The sequence below is a fragment of the Staurois parvus genome, unplaced genomic scaffold (assembly GCF_062004578.1).
Source record: "Staurois parvus isolate SC_StPar_1 unplaced genomic scaffold, SC_StPar_1.0 ptg000454l, whole genome shotgun sequence".
NCBI classification, from domain to species: Eukaryota; Metazoa; Chordata; class Amphibia; order Anura; family Ranidae; genus Staurois; species Staurois parvus.
Genome location: NW_028318250.1, coordinates 5,847,380 through 5,861,453, shown reverse-complemented (window position 1 = coordinate 5,861,453; position 14,074 = coordinate 5,847,380). Strand labels below are relative to the sequence as shown.

At 38.6% G+C, this 14,074-nt stretch overlaps 1 protein-coding gene across 1 annotated transcript in view; it reads right to left on the bottom strand.

The window, feature by feature from the left end:
• The window catches only part of EPHA10 (EPH receptor A10), an 861,867-nt gene that overhangs the window by 837,547 nt on the left and 10,246 nt on the right, over nt 1-14,074 (bottom strand). The gene's annotated exons all lie outside the window — the stretch shown is intronic.

Sequence of the window (14,074 nt, the reverse complement as noted above, 5' to 3'; positions counted from 1 at the left end):
TCTTAAACTTCTCAATGTATGCACACTAGACTGAGTTTCTAATGAATAAACTAATGTCAATATTCTATGGTCACATTTTGTTCCTTTCATTTAAATGTAACTTTGAGTTTCAGATTCTGCTCCAATCATTTTCATGAGTTTCTGCTATGTATGAGCCAGAATCTTTAATATATTCTAGTGGTTTATTATGGTTGGCAAGAATATATCTGTGCTCACCAAAGGTAAAAATAAGTGTAATACAATGTTTAAGACAATGCGGCATCACTTCACTGCATTACGATGATACTTCTACAAGGATCCTTCTGTGCCTCACCTACTGTCCATTTCAATAAGGGTCATTCATGTAATTGTTAATTCTATTACTACACATTATATATAAGCTGAGGTGAAGACTCTGCAGAGCAGATAAGTTAATTAGAATCTGTGAAGCCTTCTACTCCTCCCTACTGGTTTAATATTTTTTTCTTGTGCTGAAGACTCCTTATCAATTAAATGCATGGTTGTTAAAAATCAACGAGTGTCTTAAAAGCATAATAAACATCACAAAATCTATACAGCTGCAGATTAGAACAGTGCACCATATGTTCTAGACTGCACAAACTCCCTAAATATAAAAACTCACAGGGCTGCAGTAGTCTGCAAAATGTGAAAATGTAGTTTAATGGCAAGCAACTAAGAAAGGTGTGACGGTCATAATTTAGAATACGCATATGCAATCAAAACTAAAATCTAAGATAACATTTTTGTTAGGTCTAAATTCTGAACTAGAATATATACTCCAGTACACATTCTAAATTAGATTCTAATATCTTATATTTTTGTCCTAATCTCTAGCCATTTTATATTATTTGAGTCTCGTCTGTATGTTTTTTGTTTTTTGCATCTTTCTATCTTTTAAGCCCCTTTCACACAAGGTGGACTCTATTCCAATCAACAGGGGATCCTCTCACAGATCCTTTGTTAATCAGAGCAGAGCGGGTGGATGACAGGTCTGTGTCCACTCAGTTTATGCAGAACAGACACTGACAGAGCCTGCTCTGCTCTACAGGTAGCTGAGTGTAAAATGGATCCCCTTTACTTTTTTTTTTATCAAACCAGATCAGATCAGAGGTAGGAGGGTGTAAACGGACACAAGTCCATTTACACCTGCCAGTCCATAGGGGTGAATGGACCATCTGGTCAGGTCTGCCTAAAAAACCGACAGGCTGACCTAATCAAAATGCTCATGTGAAAGGGGCCTTAATGTCTTCTTGCTTGGTTTGCTTTATACTGTCTTGTTTTTATGCTGTTGCATCCTTGTTGTTTGTCTGTATTCCACTGTGATGTGAGCTTACCATAGTGTATTATACCTGTTTTCCTGCATCTCTTTCTTCCCTGTTCATTCTACTTTTGCACCAAGTTATCCCTGCCTATGAACCTTTGGCTTACTCTCTGCCATTAACCAAGGTGCATTGTGACTTAATTTTCTGTAGTATTTTGATTTCCCTCTAGAGTTATTTTTGGCAGACTGGATTTTTTTCTTATGTCCAACTTCCAACCAGATTATGGTGCTCTTTCTCACCCAGGTATGAAAGGGAGGGTTAGCATTCTGTAAGTTCTAGATATTTCAGATTGCTCTCCCACCTTACTTTAAAGGAGGTTTCTGTTCATGAAAGAGCACTCTAAGACAATTAATCCCTTCTTCTAGTACAGGGGTGTCAAACTGGAGGCCCTACAGCTGTTGAAAAACAACAAGTCCTATCATGCCTCTGCCTTTGGGAGTCATGCTTGCAACTGACAATCTTTCAATGCCTCATGGGACTTGTAGTTTGGAAACAGCTGGAGAGTCACCAGTTTGACACCCATGTTCTAGTAGATTCCAGGTCTGTTTCGTGCTCTTGTAGCTTATTTACTGTGCATCTACCTTGGATACTCTGGTATTTGGCCTTGAAGGCAACATGTCTTACTTCTCAGTCTGAATACAAACAGTTTCTATGGTTCTTGACTACAAGATGTCTCATGTTCTTTTTGGCTTCAGCATACTGTACTTGGTGCTGGCACTAAGACTACATCATTTATCTCTGTTGTTCAGAGGCTATTACCCAAAAAATACATAGGTCATAGCCCATTTAACACCAGCATATCTCTCCCAAGGCAGTCTGTATCTGCTACAGTTACCCAAAAGACACCCTGATCAAATAATGATCACCAAGCACAGTGCACTATGGCAGCTTAGCTGTTGCATTGCGTTGTATCACCAGTGTCCATGTTTCTGTTGATATAAGAAATCTATCTGCAATCTGTCTGTTCAATGTCTGATGATCTTGTTCCTTACATTAAACCATATTTTTGAGGAACAATGAAATTACTTTAAAAGCTAACCCAATATCTGCTGGGCACTATATACTTTAAATGGAAAGAAATATTACTGTGTTGTAAAGTTTCTACACTACTAACTGGAGTATGATTTACTTGTATTAGTAAATACTATGGGTACCTTTTCATATTAAAAGGGACCTACCTGGAAACAATTATGGGAACTGCCTTTGCTGACTTTTTAACTTTTTAAAAGTCCAAAGGCTGGAATTGTCCATCAGATCTTTGTTTTGCTATCTAAGTAGCAAGTCAGTGACCTGGCATAATAGGGAGGACCAGGGACGGACTGACAACTCATGGGGCCCCCGGGCAATAGGTGATCATGGGGCCCCTGTGTCCTTGCCCAAACTGAAAAAAGCCTATGAAAAAGGTACCAGGGGCATCTCATGGGGCCCCCTACTGACCCCGGGCCCTCGGGCAGTGCCCAAGTTTCCAAATGGTCAGTCCGCCCCTGGGGAGGACAGAAGTCTCTGATTCATTGACTACATGCTTGCACAAGATCTTTGACTTACTTTGTAGTGAGGTAAGGATAAACATATTTGGGGCGGACTGACCATTTGGAAACTCGGGCACTGCCCGAGGGCCCGGGGCCAGTAGGGGGCCCCATGAGATGCCCCTGGTACCTTTTTCATAGGCTTTTTTGAGTTTGGGCAAGGACACGGGGGCCCCATGATCCCCTATTGCCCGGGGGCCCCATGAGTTGTCAGTCCGCCCCTGTTTGGGTTGATTTACTAAAAACTGGAGAGTGCAAAATCTGGTGCAGCTGTGCATGGTAGCCAATCAGCTTCTAACTTTAGCCTGTTCAATTAAGCCTTGACAAAAAAGAAAACTAGAAACTGATTGGTTTCTATTCAGAGCTGCACTCTCCAGTTTTAGTATATTAACCCCATTAGGTCTGGTACACTTGCATAAAAACAAATCCTGTTCTCAGAATCATTTTCCCTTAAAGCCAGCATGTAATGTGACTGGTTTAGATACGTGTGATTTATCCATTAATACACTTGGTCAGTTACAACTCTGCTTTTAAGCTAACTTTTTATAATAGTGGTAATCTGTCTTTTCTAAAAAATGAACAAAATCCAAAACATATTAAGGCAAAATTGCCTGTTGAAAAGCATGTCAAGAGCATTCATTTTGTTGTCCTCTGGAAGAGCAGATTGGCATCTTGAGCTCAGTACATGCCCTGGGATGCCACTACCACCTGCTCTAATTGTTATTTTCATTCCATGCCAGCTTGGGATTGCACACTCATTGAATAATAGAACTGGGCAAGTCTATCAGCAAATGGCTGTATTCTGCCCACCACTGCCCCAAGAAATACAAAAAGTCTTCTTTAGCTAAACAAACCTGTTGCAAATACACAGCTAGAAAATAGAAGCAAAAGAGAATATACAAAATATTTACATCTTGTGCTACTTTTAAAAATGTACAAATAATTATTTATAAATAATTTGTCTAACAGAATTATTTCTTATGATCGTCAGCTCCATATTGTGGCCATAATGTGGTGTTTTCCTGAAATACCCCAATCAGCAAAAAAAAAAACGCATTATGGACACTAGGTGGAGCTGAGAAACACTGGAAATAATCATATTAGACAAATTACAGGGATTATTTTTAATAGCTGTGCAAATGATTGAGGCTGTGCAAATGCTTGATTTTTTAAAAATAAGTCCCTATACTCAAAAGATGAGGAAGGCACATTTTTCTTCTGTCTTCTGAGTTTTGTTTGTGTATTTTTCTTTATGCAAAATGAAATAAAATATTGCGTGAAAAAGAAAATTAATATTTCCTACCTTATGAAATTTATATGAAGAGTGACCATGTCTAGACACTACAATTGTGTTACCTATTTGCTGTTTATCTACAATGCAAGATATGTGTAATGGCACTATTGCCTCTGTCTTATAAAATTGGAGTGAAATTTTATGATGTCACTACTGTGCTGCACTGTAGTGTGAACATCCCCCTCCACAGGTCCCCAAAGGTGGCATCACAAGGCAAAATGTAAAAGAAATAATAATAGCTGCAAATTTAGACTTTACTGTTGTTACTGTGTAACTTGTTGTCTGAGGCATTAACTCATAAATGTCCTTATTATAACTATGACCCTGATTAACCACTTGCCTACTGGGCACTTTGACCCCCTTCCTTCCCAGGCCAATTTTCAGCTTTCAGTGCTGTCGCACTTTGAATGACAATTGCGCGGTCATGCAACACTGCACCCATATGAAATTTTTATAATTATTTTCACACAAGTAGAGCTTTCTTTTGCTGGTATTTAATCACCACTAGTTTTAATTTTTGCACTATAAACAAAAAGATGAAAAAAGTCACTGATGAGGCAGCACTGGTGGGCATTGATGAGGAGGCACTGATTAGGCTGCACTAATATGCGGCACTGATGGGCACTAATAGGCAGCACTGAAGGGCACTGACTTGCGGCACTGATAGGTGGCACTGATGGTGGCACTGTTGGGCTCTGATAGGCACCTTTGGGGCTGCAATAATCAATGATGTCTCCTTTGACATTTGCTTGTTATCGGCTGTATTTTCCTCACACTGACAGCGCGAGGAAAGTACTGCAGGTAACCAGCAAGTGTATATACATGGTGATCAGCTGTGATTGGACACAGCTGATCACATGGAAATGACCACTGTGATTGGCCTTTTACCATGTCATGTGATCAGCTGTGTCCAAAGGACACAGCAATCACAGGGAGTGCTAGGTGTGTGCCGGTGGGGGGTGCATTCTGGGAGGACGTCATATGATGCCCTCCCGTAACTGGATGATCATGCTGTAGCCATCATTCGACTATTAAGGTAGGGTAAGTGAGCGCTAAAGTAAAATGATAAATAAGTTGAAAGGAGAAAACAGCAGCTGAACACCAAAAAGGCACCATATAAACCTCCAAAGTAATCAAAATAAAGCAAGGTGCAGCGCTAAAATGTTATGTTTAGGACATATAGACATCTTTATGTAAAAAATACAATAGAGCAATATAATAAAACAATATCAAGGTGTTATTTCTTGCTTTATTTTCATCATTCGACTATAACACAGTCAGAAGTGGTTAAGAAATAGTGACCACTAGGAATTATAAAGAACTTCTGCAGGAATACTGTAAAATACTCCACTGACATAGTGTATAATCACCTTTTCAGAAAAAATGGTTACTTGGGGTTAGACCACAGACCACATTTTTCTTGCCTTCCACTGTGATCTTGTGACCTCTCATTTACAGATTTACAGATGTATTTATAGAGCAGAACACCTTCAAAAATTAGATTTATACAGATTATAAAACTCTATTCTACATACTGTATGTATGCTTTATTTGGCAAAATATTAATTTTCATAACAATTTACTTTGAAGTATACAAAGAAAAAAACGGGATAGGATGATTAAAGGGTAGTCTACTGGACTCTTATTAATGTGACCCTGGCCTTTATTTGTCGTGGGCATAGATATGAAATTCATATATTTTACACCACTGTGTCCTCAGAATTGCTGGTTCTTTACACAGTTACAAAATAAAGCATTTTTTTTGCAGCTTATATAGAGTTGTTTGAGGCTTATTAGCTTTTATCAGTGCAAGATGAATTAAACACAACTTCTTTTGGTTTATATGGCCTGGCTTCAGGGACAAAGATACAGAAAAGCCATTAGAATGAACTTGTCATGTTAGAAGTATGGTAGCTGTCTTTTCTGACCTTTTTGGTGTTGCTTATTTATCAGCGATCGTTGGTACCCTGTGTCTTTACTACTTAGTAATTCACTGGTCCAGAACAAGAATGCAAGTGAGCACATTTGACTGGCTGCATTTTGTTTTGAGCAAGTGACTCATAATTAAAAGCCATAGGATGGGCATGTCTGACAGGGAATGCGCAGCAAGAAGATCACATGGTTGTAATATGACAGGTCCACTTACGGTTATAGGACACTTGACCAATAAGAATGGAAAAGCTATATTTTCTAAAATATTATGGGTTTCTAACAACATTCAAAGCCCTGCATGTCTTTTTTTTAAGCTTGGGCATATTTTATTTTATAAGGAGAGCCCTGAAGGAATATCTCAGTTCTTTAAACAAGACAGGACAGTTTAAGGTTGTAAATGTAGCAAAAGAAAAGATCTGCGATTTATCTCTCCATCTAACAATAAAATAGAAGCTGGGTGAAATATTACTGTAGAGGTTTGTAAATAGCCTGTGTCTCATTTTTCTCTCTGAAGTTATTCCACAAAGCTCTTACAATGACTGTCATGGTGGAGATGAGAAGAGACAGCACAATGTAATGTGCAGCGGAGTTTATAAAGAAATAAAGCAGGAGAGAGAATGTAATGGCTTGATTTACATTCCAGGCAAACAAAGCCAGCCAATTCTCAGGAGTACTGTACCCGAGGCCGTAAATACATATCAGAATACAGTATGACCCTTTATGCAATGTCCATCTATTACCTCACGTTACCCTGCACTGTCTGATCTCACCCACCGCTGTCTAGAACTGAATTGTGTCTTATTTATATCTCTAGCTACTTTGTGCTGTTTAGTCTATTGTTTCTGTGATGCTGTAAATTGCCACATGAATGGATTGCATGCTAGAAATATAAAAACAATATTTCCAATCCATAAAATGAAATTCTCATGATACACCAGGGCTGCAAGTTTATGAGCTAATGATGGTTTTGTTCTCTTTATGTAAACAGTTGATGCTAAATGAATATTATATTGGTATATTAGTTTGTATGTGTTTGTGTTTGTGTATTTTTTTTTTCTTGCACTCGCAAATAAAAGAATGAAGAATGTCAAAGGAATTCTTTGACTTTTGATTTGTTAATGCCCTTCAGGCAAAGATGTAGCTACAATAATGCACCCCATGAAATGAGCGAGAGGGAGAGAGCACATGGGACCCACAACACAGAAACATCAAGCCTTAAAGGTTCCTCTCTTCAGCTGTACAATGTTATCCAAGCAGCAATGGCATTGGGTAAATATTCAAGATGAAACAAACATTTCAGGCTATCAATTTGTATGCAGCGTAGTTGGTTATTCTATTGGGATTCTGGTAGACTGTTGTTTGGCATCTGATGCCTAGTCAGGTTGAACTACACTGAGTCACATTTTGATTAGAAAAAAAGTAAATTCATAAAATAAATTCATCCAACAAGGCTGAGAAGTTCTGCAAATAGAAAAAAATAAGCCCCCCCCCCCATCAATGCCAGGTATATGACATGTTATTTGTATAACAAGAGGGCTGAAAGCATACTATATAGTGCTCTGTTGTGCTAGTACCAGCTTATATGTTGTGTTGCAAGAAGACGGGGCAAAAATGTAGAGTACAAAATGTGCTTTTCACTAAGATTGGACTCTTCTGCACCATTAGCCAAATGTGAGGCCAGAATACAGGCACAACTTACCTGTACCTTGGACGATGAACCAGTGAAAGGTAATTTTTAAAACTTTCCCATTTTATTTGATGTTGTTGATTTACTAAAAATATGCTGCAGAAGTGCATGGTAGCCAATCAGATTCTAACTTAACACCCTCTTGTCAGGCCGTTGTATATAAACAGCCGGACGGTGGCAGTGCAGGGTCAGGTGGCCATTTATAAATGGTCTCCCAGCACCCTGCTCTCTGGGAGCATGCAAACACCGATTGTCGGATGGGACCTCTGTACGAGGTCCCAAACATGTGATCACTGATTGTCCAATCAGTGATCACATGCAGAGTAGTAAGCAAGATGTCACTTGTGACATCATTGCTTACTACGTGTAAAATCTGTGAATGATCACAGAGGTCACATGGTACAAGGCTATTCACAACAGCCTTGTACCATGTGACAAGCTGTGACCAATCACGGCTCACTCAGTAGTTTGCAATGGCTGCAAGAATGCAGCTAGAGAGAAGGAGAAATGATTGCTTTTACATCCTTTATGGGTGTAAAAGCAATCAGTGTAAAAACAAAAAATCTCAATCACCCTCCACAAGTAGTACAGTGTCACCATGGTGACACTGTACTGCTAGGATGACAGTATGTAAAAAAAAAAAAAAAAATAAAAAATAATATAAAAAAATAAAAAAAAATGGAAAAATAAGTTTAAAAATTATAATTTTTGGTTATAAACTAATTTTGTTTTTTGTTTTTTTTACTAAAAATATAACGGAATACATTTTGGCCAAGATTTATGATGAAATACTATTTATTTGCAAAATATTATAAGAAAAATTTTTGGACGTTTTAATTTACATAGCAAAAAAAATAAAAATCCCAGTGGTGAAAAAATACCCCCAAAATAAAGTTTTATCTGTCTCAAAAAAAATGATAAAAAATTCATATGGGTACAGTGTTGCATGACCGCGCAATTTTCATTCAAAATGTGATAGCACTGAAAGCTGAAAATTGGCCTGGACAGGAAGGGGGTAAAAGTGTACGGACTGGAAGTGGTTAGGTTTGTTCAATTAAGCTTTGACAAAAAAAAAACTGGAAGCTGATTGGTACCTGCATCAGATTTTGCACTCTCCAGTTTTTGTAAACCCCAATATGTAGCTGTGAACAACGCTGAGCATGGGATTCCCCCATTCCATGCTCCAGCACTCCATTTATGCAGTCATAATGAGGATGGCAGTACAATGGTTAAGTAATGGTTACCTAAATTTCACCCTAGAAAATTGTTGAACAAAGATAGAAGACACTTCTAAGATATTTTCATATTAAAGCTGGTGTTGACATGTACTGTATGTGTGTGTGTGTGCAGGGGTGTATTTACCACAAGGCAAACAAGGCATTTGCCTAGGGCGGCATTTTTCAGGGGGGCAGCAGTGCCCCTTGGAAGAAGGGATGGAAGAAGGAACACACATGGCATGGGGACCTGGTGGGTTTCGAGAGATGTTGTGGGTTTCATGACAGTGTATGCACAGCCCGACTCCCGTTCCTGGGGATGTCTGGAGCTGTGAAGGTGAGTGTCTTTCTCTCTCTCGCCATGAAGGATGGTGTGGGGGGCAGTGGTAGTGGAAGGCTTGGGTGGAGTGCAGGGATGCTCTTGGTCAATGGCAGGCTCTTTCTGGGGGGGGGGGGCACCAATTTTTGTGTTGTCTAGGGCAGCATAAAACGTAAATACACCACTGCGTGTGTGTAGACATGTTTATTTCAATTGTCTTTGACTAAAAAGGTAAGTATTAAAAGATCCCTTCTAGTACCACAAATAGGAGGTAGTGACTGGCCAATCCTCACTAACTGCAAATAAAGGCTGCAAATAACATCTTCTTCAAACACCTGTATCACTATTTCTATGTGTCAGTTTTGTGAAAAAGCCTAACTCTTGTTAGCAATATCTTGTCAATAACTCTATGACTAATGTTTCATTGTGACAGCAAGTGTAAGAACTAGGGACACAAGCAGTTGCACATTTTCAGTTCCCTGCTACAAGGCTAATTAAAGTATATTTGAACCCTCACCTTGTAAATCAACCCAATCAGTTTAAAATATAAATGAAAGTCAAACATTTGTGTATATATTTATATTTTAAAATATTTATATTTTAAAAAGTTATAAATATCTCATTTTTCATTATTTTAAGTGATCACCTCTGTTCTTAGCTGCATAAGGGACTTACAGAGGCTGAGGAGGAAAAGCAACAGCACACTGATCTTCACAGTAAATGACTGTGCGGGTGGGGGGGGGGGGGGTGAGTATCAGTCTGATCATTAGAGGACAGACAGGCTGGCTTCCCAACACAGCTAGAAATCTGGGATGGATGTTCTCTTGTGCCTACTATGGTCAGTTTGATATAGGAAAGCAGAGGGACTGGCAGAATCACCAGGTATTTCACACAAAGGAAGCAATACAAAGAGAACAGGATACTTTTTAACACAGGTACATGGCATATCAGGCACATATCAGGAATATGAAATGTTGGGATAACCAGGGGCGGACTGACCATTTGGAAACTCAGGCACTGCCAGAGGGCCCGGGGTCAGTAGGGGGCCCCATGAGATGCCCCTGGTACCTTTTTCATAGGCTTTTTTGAGTTTGGGCAAGGACACAGGGGCCCCATGATCCCCTATTGCCCGAGGGCCCCATGAGTTGTCAGTCCGCCCCTGGGGATAACATATCTTTGGAAGGATAAGTTCACCTTCTAACAAAAAACAATAAATGCACATTTTTTTGCAGGTAAAAAAATATGCATTTATTATTTTTTGTTTCTGGAGCCTCTAAAGCATTGCACTAGGGATCAGCAGATCGCTGGTGCCATGTAGGTCTCCTTCAAACCTTCAATCCTACAGCCACAAAGTTTGTAGTTTTCTCATTCACAGGATAGTGTAAATGGGTGATGCGGCCGGGAGGACGAAATGCTTTTTATAAATTGTGACAGCTAGCGGTGGAGAAGATCCCCCACTAGCTGTGAAAACGGGGTGCAGGGACTGGTCCGTTCATAACATGTTACATGTTATACCCTGAATATGGGTGTAACATGTAACGTGTTACAAAAGATGAACTTATCTTTTAATGTTCTCATGGCAAGGGACATTTTTCATGTGGATTTAAAAATGCATATTGCAGTCATAAGGGGTTAATGCATTCCTCAGCTTCTGTGTATGCGTTATATATGTTGTTATCACAGTACAAGAATGTTTTCCACCAAGACTACTGAGACTCGAGTTTTTTTCATCTTAATGTCTGCTTACACCTTGTTCATGCTTGCTGTATTTTTTATTTCTTTCAGTAAACTATTCTGCATCCAGTAATTACATTATAGGTGTTTATATATTATTATTGAATTGGAGGTTTCTTAATATAGCAAATTGCAGCTAAGGATGGAAAAAATGGTATTGAATCCCTTGGAAGGTGTTACTGACCTTTAAAACAACTGCAATGTCAAAGAAGTCAAAACCAGTAAAACATCTTATATTATTTTAGGATTCCAGTTTTAACTTACAATGCCTGTGTAGCTTTGTGAACAGCAATTTTAGAGATCTTGAAGTAATGTACAAAAAACAAAGTGCAGAGGATGCCATCATTGACCTCCCCTTCAGAAATTATGAGTTCTTTGGTGCCATATTGACTGAGTATCTTCAGTACTTTTTGTGTCATTGAACCATAATAAGTATGCAGATTTACTCCAACTTCTCTTTGGCTTTCCTGATCTACATTCTTGCCCCAGGTAAGTCACTCAGACAGCACTGAAGCTTTAGGATCTCCATGAATAGTATTTTCAGAAAGAGGTCAGCAATTGGCAGCCTTCAGATTTCTTTAGGCAAAGGTTCACTTATATCTGACACAAAGTTGCCCATTTATTAAAGGAGAAGAATGTTTTCAGAAACCTAAGTAAGTAAATGTGGTGAAACTGTTTCAATAACCTGCCATGTGCAAGGAAATTAAAAGAAAAAACTGTATTTTTGCTTTTATGCTACTGGGCGATTGAAACAAAGATATGTCACTCTATTTGCAAAGCTAACATTCACTTTACTGAATGAACATTATTTACTCCCCCCAGTACATCAACCCTATAAGCTGTACTCCATCACCATGTTTTCATTTTTCTAACGTCTCACCCAATTATTCTGATATACAACACATATAATTTAATAAGAAATTAACACACTATGCTTTTTCCTTCTGAATATTCATAGGTATGCATAAATAGCTAACAATCCATTTCTGGCAACCTATTGATTACAGTGCAATGCAAGCTGCCTTTTACAAGTGAAGAGGTGACTATAGTTGGGGACAACAAATCAATAATGAAGTGTGAACCTTAATTTATAAAGCATTTCCTTCTCAATTACTTTTCAGATTTTGTTTCTTTTATAGCATTCCAGAAAAGTTTAATTGAAATGTTGCTTTTATATTATGTGTCTATGTCAGATATAATTTATTTCAGATGAATGATGAAACGTACTTTCTGTCATTTTAATTTTCATTTACACTGCAATTCTGTCTTGTTTCTGTACTGCAGAAACACTGTACTATGTCAGAAGAGTAACAAGATTATCATATGAAAGCTGAACTCTGGGAATTAAACAAAATGTACCCTTGCGATGGGGCCCCCTGCACTGCAGGGGTTAAATACTTGTCTAGTAATGCAGGGATAAGATGTAATACTTACCTTATTCCTTGCTCAGGCAGGCTTCTTCCATCTATGTGAATGGCCCAAGGCAGCATTCTCTTTAAGACACTTCAGGCTGCTGTTGCAAGCTCACCTCCTCCTGTACAATGCAGGGTTATTAACCTGCAGCATATGTGATGATGCAAGAGACAATCCACAACCTGGAGCTTCAGGTAGAAGAGAATGTTGCTGGAGCCTGTCAGACTGATGTATGGGGAAGGTAATACACCTTATCTCTCCAGTCCTAGACAAAAAGGCACTTATATTTATACAATGTACTAAAGCAATGAAAGCGGAAAGCTGATCAGGAGAATCATACATTTCCAGTTTGACTGATCAATGTTCCCTCAAGGACCTTTGGCTGGTTGTCAGCCTGACACATGACTATAAGATTGTTACCCAATAAGGCAAAGAATAGCCAAATCAGGCAACTGTCCTCTCATGAATATGGATAACTTTATTTAAGAAGACAGTGCAAGGAGCTATGATATACAAGATGGTCTACAGACAGCGTGTGCTGCTGATTTGGAAAGGCTCCCAAGATTTCAAAAGCTGGTACATATCTTTTATTGTCTGACGGTAATACAAAAGAGGATTGGTTTATACAAAATAATATTTTAAAATCTCATGAATACAATCCTAATAAATAATAATAATAATAATAATTGCAACCCTCTGAACATGTCAGGGGCTTCATTTGAGACTCTTTATTTTGATTACGTTGTCCGCCAGTGGTTTAAACTATTGTATATTGTGGCAAATTTTGTTAAATATGCATATCTCAGATCTCACTGAATTGGCTACACTAGGGTGTATGCTTAATAAACAGTGAAAGGCTGGTGATAAGCGAAGATAAATCCCTAGTGAAGTGTTTAATAAATGGTGATAAGTCAATTAGGATCTAAAAAAAAAGGAAATATCTGGCTCCTGCACTTCACTGTGTTTTCTCGGAGACAAGTACAGAGAATGTAATAGGAATGTACCTGTTTAATAAATGGTGAAAGTGTCTTATGTGATAAATATGGAGAAAAGCCACCAAGATTTACTGCCAAGCCAAACCAAGTAAGTCATGGTGAGAAAGGCTTTTTTGATAAAACACGAAGTAAAGAGTAAGGGACGTTACCATTTCACACATAAATCAGGCATAATGACATGAGTGCCCATGCTGTAAAGCATCCAATAAGGCGCTTTCCAGCATGTAACTCCTTCCTTCCTCCTCCCTTGATCTTCACAGGGGAATTCATTACTACCTATAGGACTGTTTGGTGTACAGATGCTTTAGGAACGATGCATGACACATTCATGTTTACAACTGGCAAATATTTTGCTACTTGATACTGCTGAGCTATGTTCACTAAGGGCCTATTCACACCAATGGAAGTGCTTTTGCTGCTGTGCATTGTGCATGCCCCCTGTGAGGCATTGTTTCAATGCACTGCAGTGGTTTTTTAAATTTTATTAATAAACTATTTATAAACTAACAGTTCATTGAACTCTATGCACAACAGCCTCTATACTCTATACACATTAATGCATGTTGCAATGCTTTTAGGCAGCATACCGATGTACAAAAATGTCACACATGTCCTGTAACAAGCATTTTCTTCCATTT